General features: G+C 36.4%; 1 protein-coding gene across 1 annotated transcript in view; it reads left to right on the forward strand.

The window, feature by feature from the left end:
• The first annotated feature begins 7846 nt into the window (after window positions 1-7846).
• The window catches only part of NPY2R (neuropeptide Y receptor Y2), a 45276-nt gene continuing 33128 nt past the window's right edge, over window positions 7847-19994 (forward strand). The window contains exon 1 of the mRNA XM_008976160.4: window positions 7847-9656. The gene's annotated coding sequence lies outside the window, so the exon portion shown is untranslated. The remainder of the gene's footprint in view (window positions 9657-19994) is intronic.

Genomic DNA, 19994 nt, shown 5'->3' on the forward strand with positions numbered 1-19994 from the left:
TCTCTTAACCTGTTAGTTTCCTCGCTGTTACTCATCTAAGAACTTCCCAGGCAAAAGGTACTCTGACCTAAAGGCATTGCTTGCCTCATGCCAGAGCTGTGTGGCTCTTTATGGAGATGAACATATCTGGCCATTGCCTGATACCATTAAACATTCATTTATTTTACTCATTTCTAGTGCAATATTTCCAAAGCACTCTTATTACAAAGTCTTCCCACATGATGTGCTTATAGATGTGAATTTCCTTTCTCCAAAATTTTTATATTTCTCAATATAATTTGAACCATTGTCCTTTAAATGTTGTGAAAAAAATAAAGATTTCAGGGTTTTTTTCTTTCTAAATTCTTGGTTGTAAAATGTCATGTTATTTTCCTTTAGTACGTCAGGTTTACAAGGCAATGCGACCTTCCTGTTTTTATTCATATATGTCTTTATATGATTAGAAATTTGTAATCTCAAATGCTTAGGGTGTAATAAGGAATACATAATAATTGAGATTTTTTTTAAAAAATTACAAAATAATAGGAAAGTTTATGGGTGAATGAACTTATTACCAGTGGCATTTTTAAAGAAAAACACTCTGACCTGCATTTCCAGGAGCAGAATGGTTCAGAAGAAAAGTGAATTTCTCAAATTCCACTGGCTTCTTTAACAAAGGTTCATGAGTTTGGGTGTGTGAATAAGCAAGCCCAATGCAGGTCTAGCTGAGTTGGCATGAGGTTAGGGAAAGGGGCTGTATTGACAGACAAATGAGATCACTCATTCTAATCCATTCCAGGATAGCCAGAAGGTTTCAAAGAGGCTCAATAATGAGAGTTGCCTCTTATTCTGGGTCAGGAGACACACTCGTGCCTTCGTGACTATTTTAATTCATGTTGTTGTCTGCCTGATATGCTTTCTTCTTTTTATTCTAATGGAATATGCCTTCCTATCCACATGGTGGGTCTATCACATAGGCTGGAACTGTCATATCATCCCATGACCCTGGTGTTCTGGATTTTTTGTTGCAATATCATCCCCTTTAGCAGGAAATAGGCTGATAAAGCTGAGCAGTGTCTGAGGAGGCATAGCACACATGCAACTACTTCAGATATGGCTAAGGAGGATAAGAGGTAAAGAACAAGCTCTCAGAGGGCTGGGCTAAGAGCCACAGAAAACAGTGGATGAGGACATCAACCCAGGGAGAAGACAGTGTTTATTTAAGGTATCTTCATTTCTGCTGTAACAGATATATTCCTAAAATGTACTACATTAGACAAATCATGCAGTAAGAAAGACAGGGTATATGGGAGAAATGGGGCTAGGGGCCCAACACTCAAAAACTGTCAGTGACATATATTTAAAAAGCAGGAGCCTGATCAGAGCTTGCAGTAAGCCAAGATCGCACCACTGCACTCCAGCCCGGGCGAAGGAGTAAGACTCCATCTAAACAAAACAAAAAAAGAAAAAAAAAAAGTAGTAGGCTGATAAAAATGGCAGCACAGTTTTACCCATATTAAATGGTTAATTTAAAAAATAAAATCTATAGTAAATTTGGCACTTTACCTGGAGAAAAACTGAATTTCCTTGTATAACTGGGCATTGGAAGGGCTGCAACTTGTGCATTATTGTGAAGTGGCAGAAGAAAGGTTATTTGGAGTTGGATGGAAAGTTGTAACACCAGAGAAGGTAGGTTCAGCTTATCACACATGCATTGAATCAAGCTAGCTGGTAGATGTTTGAAGTGTATCTATGTGTGTGTATTTCTACACATTTTTATTCAGGTGAATGCAGTTTTCTGTGTTCACCTAGTGGACAGTATTGTGCATAAGCAAATTAGTGTTATAATCAACTTCTTTCCTAACATATCAATCACATTGAAACAGAGTTGTATTTTAGAAACAAGCATTATAGTAGAACAGACTATATTTCTAGAATACAGCCTATTTTTTCTCCATTTACCTAAAGATATCTCATGGAAGCATATTAAAATAAAACCCATCCCACTTAATAATCTAACAAAAAATTGATTCTTCCCCCCAAAATATGTGCAGAAGACATAAAACTAATAAACTGGAGGCATATTCTGAGATCCAATTTTTTCAGATTTGTTTTTGTTTTACTTTATTATTTAAAAAAAATTCTAATAGATTTAAGCGTACGAGTGTTTTTTGGTCACGGGGTAAATTGTATAGTGGGAATTCTGGGCTTTTGGTGTACTCATCACCCAAATAGTGTACATTGTACCTGACAGGTCATTTCTCACCCCTCACCCCCCTGTCATCGTCCCCACTAGGGTTGAGATCCAACTTCATGTGGTTCTATGACATGCGGCTTGCTTTAGTAAAACCAGGGTTAGGAGCACTCGCTGTATATTAGGCAGATCCAGCCAATCAATATTTATAATGCTGTTGCTATTGTGTATGTACGTTTAAAATGTGTCTTTTCATTAAATTCCTTTTTTCTCTGAGGACAAATAAGTTAATCACACAACAAAAGGAGTAGAAAAAAATCAATTGTTATTGATTTGTCATAGTCCAAATATTGCTGCTTGGCATAGTCCAGGTCAATTCAGCATTTCCGTCACAATTCTGATTTCTAATTTAATTAGAAAAAAAATACTCTTTAGGATGAACATTGCAAATATTAAATTTCAATTTTTTTTATTGTGACTTTCTTTTTTCATTTAGTACCCTTTGTGTGTGTGTGGTGTATATATATATACACCACACACATATATTTCTTTGTGTAGATATATATACACATATATATTTCTTTGTGTATATATATACACATTTTATTTTATATATATATTGCTTAAAATGATTTTTAAAAGTATAGATTTTACTTTCTTCCTTCTGCTCTAGAAACTGGCAAGCCTGAATAACATGTTTAGGTGGAAAAAAAGCAATTAGAGGCTAAATGTAAAGCTGCACTGGACTCAGAAGGGATTAGGTCCTAGTTCTTCACTCACTAACTCTGTGATTTGAGGTGGTTATCTAACATTTCTAGACTCTAGTCAACCTGATGGACCCTGGGCTCTCTACCAACACCTATAAAATGGCCTATCACTCATTCTCATCCTCCTTCCTCTCACACAATACTTTTCAGTCTTTAAAAAGCTACATGTAGTCTGTGCAGAGAGAGGCAAAATCATTACTAGAACTAGAAAGTTTACAGTAAATTTAAAAAAGAGTTAAGATAGGAAAAAAGAGATTAAATTTCTGGCTGACTTATATTTTCTTCTAAATCTAAATAAGGAAAAGTACCAAAAGACTCTTGACCTTTCAAGGGAGAGTGTGTCCTGTGACCACTTTCCTTATTCCTGTACTCACACCCTGCCTTACGTTCATGTTCTTCCTCCACCAATTCCTCCTTCTTAAACTTCTTTGCTCTTATCTTCAGCTTCTTTTCACTGCAAAGTTCCACTTTTCCCCACAACAGTGGTTCTAAGTCACTCACTCCATCATAATGCACCATGAGTCAAGCAGAATCAGGAACAACACAAAACTTTAGCCCCATGGTCTCTACGCTTTGCAGAAAACTAAGGTGAAGTGAGGATAGTCAGCAGATGGTTGTGGGAAGGGGATTTGTTCTGTCCCATGAGCAAATAGTGGCACGGGTTCTCAAATCTAAATGTCTTTTAGTGCTACTCTCAATGTGTGCTCTCCTAAGGAGGGATATCATTTATTTTTCCCTGGGGGCAGCATGGAAAAACCCATATGATAAGGAAATTTAGCAATATCTTTCCCACTGTTGTGCAGAAAAAAAAAATGGTTTTCTTTTTTTGGATTTTTCTTTTTTTTCCCCTTTTTGGCAGGGGGAAAGTGACAATGGGAGGAGGAAGGGTGCTGCAGGAACTGGAGACTTCAACAGCTGCTGTCTTTGTGGCTCTGGGAAGGGTTTCAGTTTTAATTACATTGTTAGAATTCAGAGTCTTTTTCTCATAGAAAGCAAGTAGTTTGAATATGGTAGTTCTAGCTACTTAAATGTAAGTTTGGTATAGTTATTAATTAAGACTACAACTATACAGCATTTTGTGGTCTGTAAATCCTGTTTTATAAATACATTCAAGAGTTTTGAGTGGTTAGAGAGAACTTTATGTTGTTCAGATTATACTTTTTCATCAATTTAGTGGCTATTACTGCATTTTAGGATAGAACATATTTAAATGTCAAATAAAGCTGTATATGGTTAGAAGTCTACGCAATATAAATGTCTTAAGTAAAAATTAACAACCGTGTAATTTTTTTCTGTAATTATAGCCTTTGATTATTGGCTTCCAATTGGAAAATGTAAATTCTAATGACAAGAAACATTATCAAAGGTACAGAGGAATATTTTATAATAATAAACTGTTCCACTCATCAAGTATCTATAACATATCCAATTTGTATGAACCTAATAACTTGGCCTCAAACTATAAGTCAAAATGTGACTGAACTAAGGGAAAAAAATGTGCACCCAAATTCATGTTAGAGATTTTGACACATTTGTCCCAGTTCCTGATGCAGTAAGCAAGGAAAAAAAATGGAAAAGGGTTTTTACAAATAGGAAAAATTAGCCAGGATTATGGTTAAATTTGGTGGTTTTTTTTCAAATAGGAAAAATTAGCCAGGATTATGGTTAAATTGGGTGGTACAAAGGGGACTTTTGGTATTCTAGTAATGTTGTATGTGTAGACATCAGTGGTGATTACCAGAGTCATTACCAATTTGTGATAATTCATTGAGTTGTACCACTAAATTTTATGCTTCTTAATAGACGTTTTCATTTGATTAAAAATTAATCTTTCAAAAAAGAGAAGCTTCACCTTCCAAATCCCCCTTCTCCTACCTACATTTTCTTATATAGATACATGTATTTTGGTTTTTTTTTTGTATACTGTATAGGAAGAAACTAACATTCATTGGCTGCATGCTGTACACCTGGAGGCATGAATTGGGCCTTGTTTTCCTCTAGTCAAAAGTATTTGGACTCCAAATACAAATTTTGAAAGAGAAAGGAATCCGTACCTGCAATCATCTCCTCACATCTCAGTTGTGAAAAATAATTCGGAGAAAAAAGGAAAGTAAGTGAGTAAATAGCATATTTGTTCATAAAAACAAATAGAAAGTTGAGTAGCAAAATCACAACTTCAAATCTTTAGTAAAAATAAGAAATTCAATCTTCATTAGCCCATAAAATAATCAAATTAAATGTGAATTAAGATTTCTACTATTTGCAATAACAATTATTATAATATGATTATATTATATTAGCTATTATATTAAGAATATAATATTAAGAATATAATAATGCAGCCACATATGATTAATACAGTGCATGACATAGTAAATGTTCAAATATATTAGCTATTATATTGTTAATATATTTGAACATTTACTATGCATCATGCACCTTGTTAATCATATGTGGGTGCATAATAATATTACCACAGACTTAGAAGCTTAAAAAAGCAAACATGTATTATCTCAGTTTCTGGGGTTCAGAGTCTAGGCATAGCTTAACTGGATTTTTTGCTTCACGGTCTCCCAAAGCCACAATCAAGGTGTCAGCTGGGGCTGTGGTCTCATCTGAGGATCAACTGGGGAAGAATTTGCTTCCAAGCTCATGTGGTAGTTGGCATTGTTCAGTTCCTCATAGGCTGCCAAAATGAGGGCCTTAGTTTCTTGCTGGCTGCTGGCTAGACGCCATCCTCAGTTGCCATGTGGGCCTCCCCAACATAGCTGCTTGCTTCCTCAAGGGCAGCAAAAGAGAGAGAGAGTCTCCTCCCAAGGTGAATTTTGTGATCTCATGTAAAGTAATCATTTATATGTAATCACATGTACTTCATTGCCTCGACTAGCCAGAGGCAAGACATAGGCCCTACCTACACTAAAAGGAAATACATGATACAAAGCCATGAATACCTTGTTAGGGATTATGAGGGCTACATCAGAGTCTGTCCTTCACATGCACAATACACATTTACACCGTTTATCTCATATATTCCTCACAATAGTTCTAGGAGGTAAGTACCAAAAATGCTTCTATTTTACAGATGAGAAACTCTGGTCATAGAAAGGTTAAATGACTTGTTCATTAATATATACTGGATTGTGTTTCAAGGTGGGACATCTAGAAATTGAGGTTATTTGCCTTTATTGGGTTATGGCTTATTATTTTACAATTAATAAAAATGTTATAATGAAGTAGATTGCAAAAAAGTAAAAATCTTTTCCAGTATTATGGAAGAATATACTTCAGTGGATTATTAAAACACTTATTCCATATTATTCTTATCTATTTGAATAGGTAGTAAATCCCCTATGGAGACTCAACAAATATTGAACCTGAAATTACATTTTGTTAGGCTATTCCACTATGTTGATGAAAAGTACAGATTTCTAGTATTTTATTCATATGTTCATATTGGATGCAAGATTGCATATTTTAGTGATAGTGTTCCACATATTAAAGATATATTTAAGCCCAGAGATTGGACTTAATTAAAATTCTCATTAGTCTGTTTCAGCATGATTTAGAAATATTTTTTATCACACATCTAAAAGGAAAATAAGAGGAAGAGAAGGAGAGAAATGACGTGACCCTGAACATTCTGTTAGTAATTAGCTGCAGGTGAGCTTTAAAGTGATATGGTGCCACATGCTGGTCACAGGGTTCACGAGTGACTTCTTAATCATGTTCAGCACAAGAAGCGGCAGCATGATGAGGCTGCTGAGGCCACTCAGATGAGCACTTTCAGAGATCTCAGTGACTTGTGGATCAGGCAGCTGCACCATGCCTCACTGTTTTGAAGCACTGTGGAACCCGACTCCCTCCTGTCTGAGGTAAACAGAAGCAAGGCTCTTCTCTATGACAGAGATCAACCACCAGAGCAGATATTTTCCATACATTTCCCAAAGCATAGCCTGTAGAGCACAACTTTCACAGCATTTTAATAGATGTTCCATAAAATAAAGGGTTTTATGGTCAAATGTGTTTGGGGAATATGAGAATGACTGTAATTCATAAGTTTTTACATGGGGTTTCCCTGGAGATTTATGCCATCCTGTACTGTAATAAAAGGGATGTACTATAAAAAAAATTCCTACAGTTCTTCAATCATTGAATGTGGCTAGAGGTTTCCTCTAAACACAGTTGGGAGAAATGATCCTGGAATTAGAACCCTTTTATTGTGATAAGTAATAAATATTTTATATAATGTTTTAACATTCATTTGAACATTTACTAGACGTGTTTCTAGAGAAGAGATTTCAGAAAGTCACAGTGTTGACTCAGCACTGACAATTGCACAGCATTCCATTAGCGGCAATGAACATGATAGGAATAATGATGATTATTATTAACATTAATCAAGAGTTTATTATGGATACTGTCATAGGAATTTACAAAGGTTATCCCATGTGATCGTTTTATAGATAGGAAACTGAGGTTAAGAAACTTGTCAATATCACATAACCGGTAAACCACAGAACCATGATTCAAATCCACACTGCTTGAGTCCAGGCAGAGAAGCTCCAAAGCTACCAGCCATAAGTGGCTAATGGAACATCTTAAACGCTTTATTTTATGGAACATCTATTAAAAGATGTGCCTGGTTTAAAGTGAGATATACTGTGGGATTTTGAAGACCTAGTATTAAAAAAACCCCTAAATATCCCATAAATAATTTTTATATCAGTTACATGCTTTTGAAGCACTTTTTGTGCTATTAGTAACTTTGTTATCCATTATGAGTTCTATGAATCATAAAATAAATGGCATAAAGTGAGGCCTTAGAGGAGTAGATAACACGTTTCAAAACACTCAACCTTACCACAGCACAGCACACTTTTGTGGATAGTTTTTAGTAGTTCGCCCAAATAACCAATAGCAGAGAGTGGTGACCACTGTCTCTAATGCTAGCTTTCATTGCATGAGATTATCCAGTGGCACTCAGAGCATGAGGAAAATATATATTGACAGGGCACAGTAGAAGACTTTCTGTTTAAATATTTATAGTAAAATATTTCATAAATAGGTAGCACTACAAAACGTCAGCTCTATGCCAGGCAGTGAATAATACATTATGTATCATGGGAACTAAATCTTGGATTGGTTAAATAATTTGCTTAAGTATAAACAGCAAGTAAAAAACAGAGCAAGGATTTAAACCCAGGCAATTACACCCAGTAAAATCTTCATCCAGTGCTTCTGATCCCTGGTACTCATTAGAATCACCTGGATAACTTTGAAAATATATAAATATTTTGGCCGTATATGAGACTAATTAAATCACAATCCCAGGAATTGGGTCTCAGGCTTATTTCTTTCTTTCTTTCTTTGTTGTTTTTCACCATTGTCTATATCTCCATGATCAAAATTACCCCAATCAGAACATGATTTATCTGAGGTCCACTGGATTCTAAACATCTCAGTTACCCCTCACCACCAGCCCCAGTGAAAGCCTTCTTTCTGTCAGGATAAGATGTGTAAACCATGATCCCAGCTGGCCTTCTTGAATCTACTCCCTACCTTTTAAACTCCACCCACATTATTTTAAATTTATTTTATCTTTTCATTTTTTTCTTTGCTTTTTAAACTTCATTAGGTTTTTGGAGAACAGGTGGTGTTTGGTTACATGAGTAAGTTCTTTAGTGGTGATTTCTGAGATTTTGGTGCACCCTCCCCTGAGCAGTGTACACTGTACCCAAGGTGTAGTCTTTTATCCCCTCCCATCCTTTCTCCCAAGTTTCCAAAGTCCATTGTATCATTCTTATGCCTCTGAGTCCTCACATCTTAGCTCCCACTAATGAGTGAGAACATATGATATTTGGTTTTCCATTCCTGAGTTACTTCACTTAGAATAATGGTCTTCAACTCCATCCAAGTTGCTGCGAATACCATTTTTTTCCTTTTTATGGCTGAGTAGCACTCCATGGTATGTGTGTGTATATATATGTATATATATGTGTGTGTGTGTATATGTGTGTATATATGTATATATACGTGTGTGTGTGTATATGAGTGTGTGTGTTTATGTGTGTGTTTATATATATGTATATATCACATTTTCTTTATCCACTTGTTGATTGATGGGCATTTGGACTGATTCCATATTTTTGCAATTGTGAATTGTGCTGCTATAAACATGCATGTGCAAATGTCTTTTTTGTATGATGACTTTTTTTCCTCCGGGTAGATACCTAGTAGTGGGATTGCTGGATCAAATGGTAGATCTACTTTTAGTTCTTTAAGGAAGCACCACACTATTTTCCGTAGTGGTTGTACTAGTTTACATTCCCACTAGCAGTATAAAAGTGTTCCCTTTTCACCACATCCATGACAACATCTATTATTTTTTGATTTTTTGATTATGGTCATCATTGCAGGAGTACGGTGGTATTACACTGTGGTTTTGATTTGCATTTCCTGCAGGCATTTTTAAAGCACTCCAGAGGATACTAATGTGCAATGAAGATGGAAAAGCATGGCTTTATGCCATATATTGTCTCACTTATACCACAAAATTTTGGTACACCTCCAAATTCTCTTAGCTATGCTCCCTTTTCTCTGTTTTTTTTTTTTATTTCATGGTTAAGAAGGCATAAAGATTACGTATTGAGGAACCATATTCATTCAGATAAAGCCACAGACACGAATTCTCATGGAAGCCTATCAAACATAAACAGGTAACTAAATGTGTTTTTCTCTCTTTTAAGCAGTATCTTAGTTTTGATTAATTTGGTTTTACTTCCTTTGTGTTGCTTAAAAGAAAGATTTTATTTCTCCTGCAGTCTAAATTCATGCATGAAAATGTTTCTACCTCCAGTGCTTATGTACTTTAATACATGTTTTAATGCTTCAATAAACAGCATTTAAACTGTTTAGGTCATTTTGGGATTAAGTTCAACTTAATCATTTGTTCAAATGTTAGTATGAGCTGCAGTTTTTTGACATCTGTAGGTGATTCATTTACTCCATTTCTGAGCATTAGACAACTAGATTTTTCTGGCTTTCTGATCAGAGTTCTTGCATTGATCTTTTTCAGAAAGACTCTGGGATTATAACATGGAAATAGTGAATTTCTGACTGCAATTGGTGTTGAAAAAGCTAAGAACCAAGTTTCCCTTAAATAATTAGCTCCATATTCAAAAGAATTAAAGTGTATATACCAGGTACTGTTATAGGTATCTAAATGTTGTCTCATTTATTTCTCATAAATATTCTATTCACATTTGCCAAATGCTATGATTTCCATTGCAATAAAATGGGTGAGAAGAAGGTCTCCTAGGTATTAAGTGATAGAGCTCAGATATTTGGACAAGGAAATTTGGCATATCATTGGCTGAGCTTTATATATATATATATATATATATTTTTTTTTTTTTTAAATCTCTACTTTAAAATCTGTTTTAAGTATTTGGATCAGGATATATTTCACTCAGTAAACAGCCTAAGAAGAGAACTTTTACTATATAAAGCATAAAGGAAGACTGTAGATTTAAAAATTACATTTTGGGAACTAAAATTATACATCCCCATTCTGGGAAGATAGTTCTCTTCCATCCCTAATAACTCTGAGATACAGCCATGATAGAAAAGAATTTTGGGAACAAGTGTAAAAAGTCTGAAAGTAGGTTTGAGGAAGTGCAAATTTGGAGAGTTCAGGAAAGAAAGGATGTGAATGTAAATTTTCTGATATTCAGGCATTGCCATGAATCAAATAATTACTTCTGATAACATGAAAATTATTACACAATACTAAATTTGACCATACTCATTTTTATTCATTATGACTCTTTTACTACAAGGGTGTAAAATTGCATTTAATAAAACTGAGTTATTCTGAAACTATTCTCTAATAGAGAGAAAATTTTAAAATCTTTAAAAATGGATTTGGATCTTAATCTTCTATATGAAAGGGAAAAGATAATTCATTTGTGAAACCTTGGGACCCACCTTGCTCTTCTATCATAATTTTCCATAGTTAGTTTGAGAGAGTCTTGCACAAAATATGACTGAAATGTGAAGCAGCAATTTTAGCGTATCATTAAGGCAAATTTCGCCAACCGAGTACCATTTGCAAAAAAACAAGATTCGGTTTTGCCATTATGATTTCAGGGAGTATGAAGAAAGAAAAAGAAATGATGCAAGTTCAGTATAATCTGCTGAAGTATTTGTAAATACACAGGGGAGATACAGTCAGTGAAAACTGCATGTATTTAAAGTTTTTAAAAGTGGAATAGAAAATAAGGTCGACTTACCTGAACATCAGTTAAACCCCAATGAAGAAAGAAAGTTCTATCTGTACTATCTGTATTAAAACCAACCTCACTTCTGCTGTCTGGTCATGCTTTTCAATATCCAAATCTTAGCCTAGTCTTTAGTCCTGTTTTTCTTGGTGTTGCTAAGAAAATGGAAAGATCATTTTATTTTATGTGTAATTAGCAGATTTTGATGTTGGTAAAAGTAGTTAGTTGCAATATGCATATAATAGCGATTTGTCAGTTTTTATGTATAATTTTTGTTAAAAGCCTATTCTCAAGTGTAGTGTCAAACAAAAATGACAAGATACTAATCTACTAGCTCATCTTTGCTCACATGTCTGAGAAAGTGATGTGTACTAATTTTGTTTGTTCCAAGTGATAGTGGTTAAACCGATCAGTTCAAGCAAAATATAACAATAAAGAAAAAAGAAAAGAAATAAATAAAGAAAGAAGGAAAGAAAGAAAAGAAAAAAGAGAGGGAGGGAGAGAGAGAAAATTTAATGGGTCACACACACTTGGGAAGGGCCAAAGATCATGCCATTTAAATGGGCCCAATCATCTCATAGAGCTGATATTTATGGGATTTTTTGAATAAACATACAAGTTAACCTTCCTAATTTTAAAACTTGAAATGTACATCTGTCTCATCTGAGTTCCTACCTCAGGAAAACAAACTTCAGCCAAGGAAATAAAACTTGTCTGATCACCACATCCAGACAATGAGATGTCAGACATCTTATCCATCATGTTTGCTTCCTTACCCCTCTCTAATTCCTGTTTTCCCTGCTATAAAAACCCCCCAATTTTAATTGGTTGGTGAGATGGATTTGAGACTGTATATCCCTTCTTTTGGCTGTAGCACCCTATTAAAGCCTTGTCTCAGCGACTGGAAGTCTTTGCAGTGAGCAGCAGGACCCAGTGAAGCTCTGGCATTTCACTAACACCAGCAGCCCTGCCTCTTTCCCTCCATCTCTCAGTCTTGCGTTGAACTCTGTTGGCTTTCTTCTCGGGCGGGGTCTTTCTATGTGGTAGATGGCCACTGGCAGATCAAGGAATATAATGCTCCCATAGTGATCATACAGCCTTGTTTGCTCAGGATAGTATGGGTTTGTGCCCAATGTGTTAAACTATTAAAAGGTTCCCTTTCTTCTGTTTACATGATAAATTAGGTGGTTACCCTACCTGATAGCCGGTGCAGCCACCATATTAGGATACATAAACACAACTTCAGCTTTGTGTCCCCACAGATCTTTAACATTTACTCAGTGAGGGTAGTCTCTTCTGCCCTTGTGTAGTAGTCTGTTCATGCTGCTTTGGCAAAACTGCACACACTAGATAATTTATAAAGAATGGCAGTTTATTTCTCACAGTGGTGACGGCTACGAAGTCCAAGATCAGGGCACCGGCAGACTTGGTATCTGGCGGGGACCCAGTGTCCCTTCCAAAATGGTGCCTTGCTGCTGCATCTTCCAGAGGGGTGAGCTGTACCTTCACATGGCAGAAGGGACAAAGCGGGAGGAGGATGAACACTGTGTCCCCATGGCAGAAGAGCAGAAAAGGGCCTAAGCTAGTTCCTTCCAGCCCTTTTTATCACATAATCACTTCCTAGAAGGCCCCACTTCTTAATACCACCAGAAGAGAAATTAAGTGTTAACACATGCATTTTGGAGAGGACACATTCAAACCATAAGATTCTGACACTGGCCCCCCAAATTCATGTCCTTCTCACATACAAAATACATTCATTCCATCCCAGTAGTCTCCAAAATGTTAATTCATTCCATCTTCCACACAAAAGTGTAAAGTCCGTGTTCTCACCTAACTGTCATCAAGTCAGAGATAGGTTAGACTCAAAGGTGTGTTTCTTTCTTAGGCAAATTGCTCTTTAGCTGTTAACCTGTGAAATCAAATAAGTTATATGCTCCCAAAATACAAATAGCTAGGCAGAAACAGGACCCACACTTCCAATCTAAAAGGGAGAAATAAGCCAGAAGAAAGGGCTAATGGGTACCGAGTAAGTCCCCAACTCAACAAGGCAAACAACATTAACTCTTAAAGCTTGACAATAATCTTTGACTCCATGTCGAACCTCTGGACACACTGGGGTCCCCACCAGTTCAACTTAAATGTTTCAGCTGTCACTCATTTAAGCCCCCTGCCTACAGTTTTCCCAGGCTGGTGCTGCATGCTGGTGGCTCAATAGTTCTGGGAGTGCAGGCATAGCCCTGCTCCCATGGCTCCACTGGATATTGCCCCAGTGGGGTGTCTTTGTGGTAGCCCCAACCTTGTGTTAGTTTTCTGCTTGTGCTTTCTGAGGGATACTTCAAAATCTAGGTGAAGGCAGTCATACCTCCCCAGCTTGTGCACCCTACACACCCATAGAGTTAGCACCACATGTATGCCATCAAAGTTTACAGCCTGTATCTTCCAGAGCAGCAGCCTTAGCCACACCTAGGTCTGCTTGAGCCACCACACCAAAAACCCCTGCCTTTTATCACCACCACATTGGAGGTTAAGTTTCACCATAAATTTTGGAGAGAACCTACCTTCAAACCATAGCACCTGGTTGGAAACTTACCTCATATGGCATTTCTGCTTACTCTGAAGTTATAAGCAGGTCTATGGTTCTGTGTAGTCACAAAACAGTCTAATTTTAGTTATAAGAATATTTCTAGTCTAAGAATTTAGTTGCTTGCTTTGAAGTTTCTTCAAATATTCTTCCTCCCCTCCCACCAAGCTAAGGCCAGAGGTTGGCAGCTACTTGCCTTTGAAATACTGTGAGATCATCTGCTCTTGTTCCTCATTCACACCTTTCCTTGTATCTTAACTACTGTTTAAAAACTACCAAGATGAATGTCAGGGGAAGATGAAGCTGTGTTAGGTTAACAGCTCTCCTGGAAGAGGCAGTACCCAAAAAGTGTGGGTTTCAAGGCAGCAAAATGTGGCAGTAAATATTTATCTTGTTATCAATTTAACTCCATCTTTGTTCAAGATAATTTTAATTCTTTTAATTTTATTGAGACTCATTTTACTGCTTAGCATGTGCACTAGCTTGACGTATGTTTCATATACTTCTGAAAATATGTACACGAAGTTATAAAGTAAATTTTTATATAAATGTCAATGAGGAGGAATTTGTTGATACTGCTGTTTAAGTCTTCTATAACATTTTGGTTTTCTGTCTACTTGTTCTACAAGTACTGAGAGAAGAGGTTGAAATAGGCAACTATATTTGTGTATTTGTTTCTTTATCATTTTACTATTTCAGTTGTTCATATATTTTGAAACTTATTTGAAGCATATTAAGTGTGCGTGCATTTAAAATTGTCAAATCTGAATAAATAGAATGCTTTATATTTATTAATGAAGTCCCCCTTTGTCTATGCTAAAATTACTTGTTCTGAAGTCTGCTTTGTCTGATATTAGTTTTCATTAAATTTGGAAACCCTGCAGATATTTCTTCAAGTACTTTTGCTGTTTCTCCCCTTCCTCCTTTTGGAACTCCCATTGCCCAAATGTTAGACAACTTGATATTTCTTCACAGGTCACCGAGTTATTGTGTATAATTAGTGCTTTTTTCTCTATATTCTTCATTTTTGCTAGTTTCTATTGCTTTGTCTTTAAACTCACTATACTTCTTATTTCCTGCAAAGACCAATTTGCTGGTAATTTCATTTAGTGATATTTTTATTTTTAGTACTGTATTTTTCATATCTAGAAGTTATCTTTTTCATATGTGCCATTTTTTCTCTTAATTATGAACATTAATGTTTCCAATGACAACCCTGAGAATATTCAACATAATTGCAATAGCTTTCTTAATGTTCTTGTGTGCTAATTCTATCATATCTTTATTTCTGTTTATGTCTGTTATCTGACATTTTCCTGGTTATGGGCCATATTTTCCTGCTTCATTGTATGTCTACTTATTTTTGACCGGATGCCAGATATTGTGGATTTTTCTTGTGTGTGCCAGATTTTGTTGTATTCCTTTTAAGTGGTGTTGAAATTTTTTGGCAAGCTGTCAAGTTACTTGAGGGACAGTTTGATTCATTTGAAGCTTGCTTTTAAAGCCTTTTAGAAGGCTTGTTTAGAGTAGTCACTACCCTTGGGTTTATTTAGCCCCCACTTCTATGATATGAGCAATTTAGGATCTTCACTGACTGCCCTGTGTATACAGTGAGTCTTTTCAACTCTGGTTAGTGGCAACTCATATATTTTCTGCCCCGGTATGAACTCTTGGGAGTTTTCATCTCTGGCAACTGCTGTTTCCAAGGAATTTGTCTTATGTTGGCTCATGCGAGCTCACTTTCTGCATATACAGTTTGCGTTTTAGTCAAGACCCAACAGGACCCCATGCAGATTTTGTAGCCTTAACTGCAAAGTTTCCTCTTTTTTGATATTCTATCCCACAAATTCTAGATTGCTTGATCTCCCTAAGGTCTGGTCTCCATCTCCTCAAGTCAATAAGACCAGTGGAAGAATCTCACTCTCTCTTCCATCATCTTGAAATTTTCTCTTGGAAGAAAGCTGATGAGATCATAGTATTCATTTCAGTGGTTTGCTTTGTCTGAGAGACAAGTCCTATACTTTCTATTGTCTAGTATGTAAACATAGTTTTTTCTATATTTTATTTTGTTTTTTTTTCATTGCTTACAACAGAGGGGTGATTCCAGACACTGTTACTTTCTTTTCCTATTTTTTTTCTTTTTCTTTATTTTTTCTTAAGATGGGGTCTTGCCATGTTGTCCAGGCTGTTCTCAAACTCCTAGGCTCAGGCAATCCTCCCACCTCGGCCTCCCAAAGAGCTAGAATTACAGGCATGAGCTGCTGCACCTGGCCTGAAACTGTTACTTTCACATGGAAGCAGAAATGCTGCCATCAGTAATTTTAAAAATAACATTCCTGCTATGAATTTTGTATTTTTTATAAACTTTAGATGTGCAATTAGGAAAAACTTTTTTCTTTTAACACAAAGAGTGCTAACATCCACTTGTCATGAAAATTTGCTTGAATGCAGTTCATTACACAGATGATTTTCTACATCTTTCCTCAACTTGAAACAATATGATTGCTCAGTGGAATAGATTTTTTTAGATATTCTTTCATTATTATACTTCTTATACCAGTTGACAAGATAATTTTTACCAACTTGCATGGCTTACACATTTTGTGATTCTGTTATTTTGTGATAAACAATACAGTTTTATCCTTCTGACTATTTTTTTCTAATATTCCAGGGAAAAATTGAGGTTTCCTAAGTCTTCCCTTAAATCTTGGAACTCTAATATATATATTTGATGACTATTTTTTCTTTGCAAAGTCTTCCAATTAGGCTTCATGTTTTTTACAGTTTTTGTATTAGAATAGGCATGTTAGTAACTGTCTATTTGTATGAGAAATAAGAGCATCCAATTTTAAATATTTTCTTGATTTTAACATTTTTATTTATATTTGACATTTTAAAACATATTTATTTATTATATATAAATAGATTATATGTGATAGTAATGTCTATACATTCGAACTGATGAAATTACGTTTTATTGGTGATTCAAGTAAAATAAATAGTCTAAAAGTCAGTGATGAGACTTTATCAAAATGGTGAGCAACTGTTAGTAAAGTTGAAGACATAAACAAATTATAGTTTTCCTTTATTTGTATTACTAGAAAAGTCAGAATGAATAAAACTGTGCAAACATACTTTGTACTTTTTACATGACATGGAGGTCATTTCCAGGATCAGTTATAGGGTAATTGTAAGCTCTTCACATGCACAATTACCCGGTAGTGCATTCAAAAGTTACACAGTACATGGATAACTTCTTATAGTGAGGAACTGCCCTGATACTTCAGGATATCTAGACCCTTTTGATCTCATTCACTAAATGATTGTGGTACCCTCCAATCCACCCATCACTGTGGCTTCCAAGAAACCCTCACAAATTTCTGAAGCACAGAATTTAGGATGTTATCACCAGTGGTGTGAAATATTCAAAGAGTTGGGGAGAAATAAACATTGGAATACATATAGAATATGCCAACCATTCACCTATCTCTTTAAGGATCTTCTGTAAAAGAGCATTAAAAAAAAAACCTTACCATGGTCTGGATGTTTGTGTCCCCTCAAAATTCATACATGAAACCCTACCTTTAAAGGTGATGGTATTAAGAGGAGGAGACTTTGGGAGACGATTAGATCATAAATGAGATTAGTATCCTTATAAAACAGGCCTAAGGGAGCTTTTGCCCCTTCCACCAAGTGAAGCCACAATGAGATGTTGTCACCTATGCACCAGAAAGTGGGTCCTCACCAGACACTGAATCTGCTGGCAACTTCATCTTGGACTTCCTAGCCCCCAGAACAGTGAGAAAGTTGTCTACAAACTACCCAGTTTATGGTATTTTGTTTTGGCAACCCAAATGGACTAAGACGTTCCACACCAAGACATTGACAAATACATTGGTGGGACTAGCACAGACTTCCATAACACTCATGGTAGTGGGTCTTTGTAGAGGAAGGATGAACATGAACAAGTTACCATTACAATGGGCTCTCTGAATTCACTGGGGATGATGGAATGTCCCAGTGGAAGGAATCCAAAAAAATACAACTTGACTGTCAGGTGCAAAGTGAGTGTGGTTTCCCCAATAAGCAGTAGAACTAAAGGAATAAGCAGAATGGTTTGTTTCACAGAGAGAATAACTAAAGGCTAATTAATCATGGGCTCCTTAAGACCAAAAGAGTTATCACCCATCTAAGTTATTATCTAAGTTAAATTATATAACTCCTTGATTCCAACCACATTGCTCCATCCTACCCCTCACACCACCATCAAAAGGAAAAGCATTTTTAAAACTGGGTATAATTTGAGTCAGCTACCATGTTTCTGGAGTCCACTGGTCTTAGCTGTATATATATTTATCCTTTTCAGAATTTAAGACAAATTGCACTAACTACCCCTAAAAGCAATATGCATCTGTCACTTGTGGGTGTCTTTGGATTTCAGAGGTAACACAAAACTGCATTTGGTCATGTTTCCCAAACTAATTTAGTGATAATTCAGAAATTTGAAATGGGGCCCAGAGAAAGAGAAGTTTTGGTGGCTGCATCATGGAATACTGCAAGCTGATGTCACTTGGTTCTTTAGAGTCAACAGAGTGAATGATGTTTAAAGTGTCAGTGCTATGCAGAGCCTCTCTCAGGCCACAATAGGAGAATCACAATGAAGTTCTCTTGGGTTTTAAACCAAACTCCTCTTGGTCGAAAAATATTATTTTAAAATAATAGATTTTGACCAAGAATTATTATTCTTGGTTTTAAATAGGAACTTGGAAGAGAGTGACCATCTGAACATGGGGCACAGAGAGAACATTCAACCCAAGCTCTCTGTCATGAGCTGTTCTAGGTTTTTGTTTGTTTGTTTGTTTTTTGAGATGGAGTCTCGCTGTTTCGCCCAGGCTGGAGTGCAGTGGCGCGATCTTGGCTCACTGCAAACTCCGTCTCCTGGGTTCAAGCAATTCTTGTGCCTCAGCCTCCCGAGTAGCTGGGATTACAGGCGCCCATCACTATGCCCGGCTAATTTTTGCATTTTTGGTAGTGATGGGGTTTCACCATGTTGGCCAGGCTGGTTTCAAACTCCTGACCTCAGGTGATCCACCTGCCTTGGCCTCTCAAAGTGCTGGGATTACAGGCATGAGCCACCATGCCCGGCCGAGCTGTTCTAGTTTTATTAATCTGTTAAACCATAAGTTCGGGTGTTCTCGGAGCACTCCATCATCAAGTAAATGTGTTAAAAGCAATTCTGTGGCCTGACCAAGTAATGAATATACAAGTTGTATAACAAGTTGTATAAGCAATCGTCTCACACTCTCTCTGTGCGGTGCCTACTTTGCTAAACAAACGCCTCCATTTCAGTGCACATTTATGACCTCATGGGAGAGTTCCTTATGACCTCAGGGCTGAGGAGGAAATATAGGAGTTTTATTTCCAAATGACTTCGCATAATAATCTGGTTCCAACCAGAAATGAAATGCTGTCGTTTTCACCAGCTAAGGAAGACTCCAAGAGACAGCCTGGAAGGAAATATACTTCAAGTTGAGCAGAACTTCAAGTGGAACATATGGTTTTCACTGTTTGTTTGTTTGTTTTTCTGGAAGAAGAGATGGCCAGAGGCATGGATCTACATACATTTATGGGCAATTTTTAATGATTTTTTAAAAAGGATTAGAGAAATGAGGATAAGGAGACTTGCAAGAAGAAGGCATCAACGGATGTTTTACAAAGGGCCTAGAGTGTGAGGAAATGAGTGAACCATTGGAACCACTGGAATGCTTGCTCCAATATTGAAAGCATCCAGCAATTATGTGGACAAGACCTCCTGCTCTGCACAGTGCTTGCTTACTGGGTTCATGAACAAAATGACAATAGTGGTAGGGATTACACATGGACTCAACAACATGGACTGCCCTGCAAAACACTATACCCTCAAAAGCCCCTAACCAAACCCCAAACCTATATACTAAGCAAATCAACAAGCCATTTACTTCACAGTGAAAATGACAACTGTAAGTTCCATCCTTAGTAAACTCCATCCCCTCTCTTACCTACAAATGTGTCCATGTCACCCTTCTTCCTCCTGTCTCCGCTTTAGACTCAGAATAGGAGCTGTACACCCAGTTTAGGGATAATACCTTTCCTTTACTCTTGATGATATCTTGTTCCATTTTATTCAAGGCTTAGCTATTATTCCTTTTACC

The sequence above is a fragment of the Pan paniscus genome, chromosome 3, assembly GCF_029289425.2.
Source record: "Pan paniscus chromosome 3, NHGRI_mPanPan1-v2.0_pri, whole genome shotgun sequence".
Lineage (NCBI taxonomy): Eukaryota > Metazoa > Chordata > Mammalia > Primates > Hominidae > Pan > Pan paniscus.